The 3,529-nt window shown below is 39.7% G+C and overlaps 1 pseudogene; it reads left to right on the forward strand.

Moving 5' to 3' along the window:
* Window positions 1-367: 367 nt before the first annotated feature.
* Window positions 368-1,156, forward strand: LOC114713851 (protein JINGUBANG-like; annotated as a pseudogene).
* The last annotated feature ends 2,373 nt before the right edge of the window (window positions 1,157-3,529 follow it).

Consider the following 3,529-nt stretch of genomic DNA (forward strand, 5'->3'; position numbering starts at 1 on the left):
TTGGTTGCAAGGCCTAGGATAAAATCGAATACTATCTATTTTTCGGCTAAGTTTGGTAGAATGATCGATCAAAAGCAATTAAGCAAATTCGATAATCAACACGGGTAATGATTTTACTTGAAAACCCCTAAATAACCCATTTGGAGGGAATAGGAGTGTCAACTGTCAACTGTCAACAGTCAACCCAAGCTGTAGTCATCTCTCTACTTTCATATTTATTTCCGACACGCTAAAATGTGCGTCCTCCTTTGGGCTCGTGCTAAAGTGCGCCACTCCCTTCAACGAACCTTCGCTATTTTAAACCCAACTACCCCTTCCACCTCTCTCACGCGCACTCTCCAAGAAAACGAAAAACCAAAGAAAGTTGCAGAAAACAAAATGGGACTTCTGTGTTGCCACACAGAGGAGCAAGAACAACGATCTCCTGACAATTCCGATCATCTTCATTCCGAATCATCAAATGCTTCTTCCCTTCTTCTCAGCCAAGTCTACCTTCTGTTCCTTCCCTGACCCCTCCGGCACTGCAATCCCATCAAACTCAGAATTTGTCTCAGTCTCATCACCAACTCATAACCACGCTCACTTCGACGGCCTTCCTCTCCCGTTTCTCCATTACCCTCCATGGCAAGTTCCTTTACACTGGCTCTTTCAACAGCGAGATTCGCGCCTGGAGTCGTGGACCTGGTTTTTAGTAGCAACCCACATGGCGACGTCGTGTCAGCCAACAATGGAGCTGTGAAGTCCCTCGTGGTTTCCGGCGACAAGTTGTTCAGCGCTCATCAGATCATAAAATTCGGGTCTGGAAGATCCAACCTGACGATCCGAACCTGAGGTTCAAACCCGTAGCCACTCTTCCTACCGTCGGCGATCGTTTCTGCAAGCTGTTATCGGCTAAGAACTACGTCCAGGTACGGCGGCATAAGAAGTGCACGTGGGTGCATCACGTGGACACCGTCTCTTCCCTTGCTCTGTCCGAAGACGGGTCTCTGCTTTACTCTGCTTCGTGGGATCGAACGTTCAAAATCTGGAGAACTTCCGACTTCAAGTGTTTAGAATCCGTCCGCGCCCACGAAGACGCGATAAACGCCTTGGTTGTGTCCAGTGATGGGGTGTTTATACTGGTTCTGCGGACAAGAAGATCAAGAATATTCTGTGAGTTCTTTCTTCTTGTTGAGTCGTATTTTTTGTTTTAGCTTTTGAGCGGGAGAATGGTCATGTGGGTTGAAGCGAAAGCTAAAGACTTACCTAGAAACTTATGACCAACTTTTCCTTCACGTATTCTTGAGGTGTGCGTACGTGAATATTACTGCAGAAATTTCTCAGTAATATGCATATGTTGGACCACAAATAATGGAATCTTCAAAAATTTCTCAGCTTTCATACGAAATTCTGAATTACCACCTAACATCCAATTTTCTGACCTCTATTTTGTCTTTGATTTTTCCCCCCCACTTGAAGTCCAAATTCCAAACACACAGCAAATTGACCAGAGACTACTGCAAAATTCCCTTCACACATCGTCGGATTATACTTGTTCATACTTCATGCGGAGGGAACAAAGATGTTTAGAACTGATTAACAAGTTCTATATATTCTGTGGCAAACAATCATATCTTTTAATTATATTTTGTGTATGACTTCCATGAATTTTATCTTATATCTCAGTGCTTAATGGCAGTGAGCCCAAACCAGCACAGATTATGATGATGCATCTTACCACATTATAGCTCTAGATCATGAGCTTAACCGAAAACTGAATCATTAGTTCATTTACCGAGTTTCTTATAGTATTTCTGTTCGTTCTTCGATGTTGGAACCATGCATATGGGATTAGCCTGTACTCTCTCCTCTCGGTCTTCCTCTTTATCACACTAAACAAGAGACTAGTAATTTATGTCCTTAGAATTCTGGTCAATGAACACACAAATTCACTCACACAATGAGCTTTGCTTTCTATACCGTGGAAGAAGGCTTGTGAAGAACTCTGAAACTGATATGCTAGTAGCTGAGCGTGTTTTAATAATGCCCCTAGACTTCACTCATTGGTTTCTTTAGACGATTTTCATTTGTTTGTCTCTTTTTGTTAATATAGAGAAGTACTCCTCCGGTCCTTAATGTAAGACCCATTTAACTAATTTGATTAGATTAAGGAAGTTAGGTAAGTTAGTTAATTATAAGAAAAGTGACACATTTTTCCTAAAACAACCATAATCATCTTTTTTAATACCTCATCTCCCTCTTCTATTTGATTATGGTTGAGGGAGTGTCTATAGGGGTAATTTAGAGAAAATTGATAAATATGATAAATGGGTCTTATATTTAGGACCAAAACCAACTCAAAAATTGGGTCTTATATTAAGGACCGGAGGAGTATTTACAGTTTTCTTTCTTATTTTAGAGAAGGCTCGCGAAGAACACTTGACAAGAGCACATCAACAACCAACGCATGATGTGAGCATAACTTTCAATATTTTATCATATATCTGGCAGTACAACATTATGTTAATGCACCTTGGATCAAAAAAACGTTGGTAGTACACCATCTTGCTGATCCTCCTGGAATTAAAGTAACGTTATATCAGGGGCATAAAAGGTTTAAACTTCTTAGTTTATTGCAAACGGAGTTATGAGTTAGGTTAAAAGTACAAATAATTCTCTGCTCTTATATCCCGGATGTCTTTTCTTGTCTAAAGGAAACTAATTTTTAATTAAGGAGGCAGGATATACGTAAAACATAAGATTATATCCTATTCTAAAGGGCGGTTAGGAAAATACATCAAAACATTCTTTGTGGGGTTCATGTTCTAGAAGAAAATCCACTTTCCTGTAACTCGAAGCTTTGTGTGCAGGCCAAGTTTTAGCCACGTCGCAGAATATAATGGTGAAAAAAATGAAAAGTAACTTTCTAGTAATTTCTTGTACATGGTTTAACTCCTGATTAGATTTAAAAAACTGCTAATTGTAATTTGATTGCGATATGACAAACTGCTCTAATCATGAGCTTTGACCTTTAATTCATGTAGTGCAACCAGCGATGTAGGCCGAACAACTGAGAACATTCTTGAAACAGAAGTCTTCTAGTCTATAACTCCTCGTATGCTCGTGCTTCATGAGAATGAGAAAGAATGTGCGCATGAAGAACACAATACAACCAACTCAATTCAGATATAAACTCCTCGGTCGAGAAAGTGTAGTTTATCTGATCCCAAACTCGCCCTGTGCAAGGCATATCAGTGGATCTAGATCTTGCCACAATATAAAATTTAGCATACAACAATAAACATTTGAGAAAGAACCTCAGTTTCTGCTAAACCACGGCTTCGTTGGATAGCAGACTCGAATGTCCAAGAGAAAAATGAAATTCTGCTTACAGTTGGCAATATCCGTAGTAATTTGAAGAGAGCCACATTTGCAAAGTGTTTTGAGGAAGTTTGTTGATGCAGAATGAAACATTTGTTCACAAAAAGCCAAAAAAAAAAAAAAAAGCAAAAGAAAACCCGTACTGAGGTAATGATTCATGTTATGGGAT

This window comes from Neltuma alba, unplaced genomic scaffold, assembly GCF_004799145.2.
Source record: "Neltuma alba isolate B1F8T4 unplaced genomic scaffold, ASM479914v2 tig00011476_pilon, whole genome shotgun sequence".
NCBI lineage: Eukaryota > Viridiplantae > Streptophyta > Magnoliopsida > Fabales > Fabaceae > Neltuma > Neltuma alba.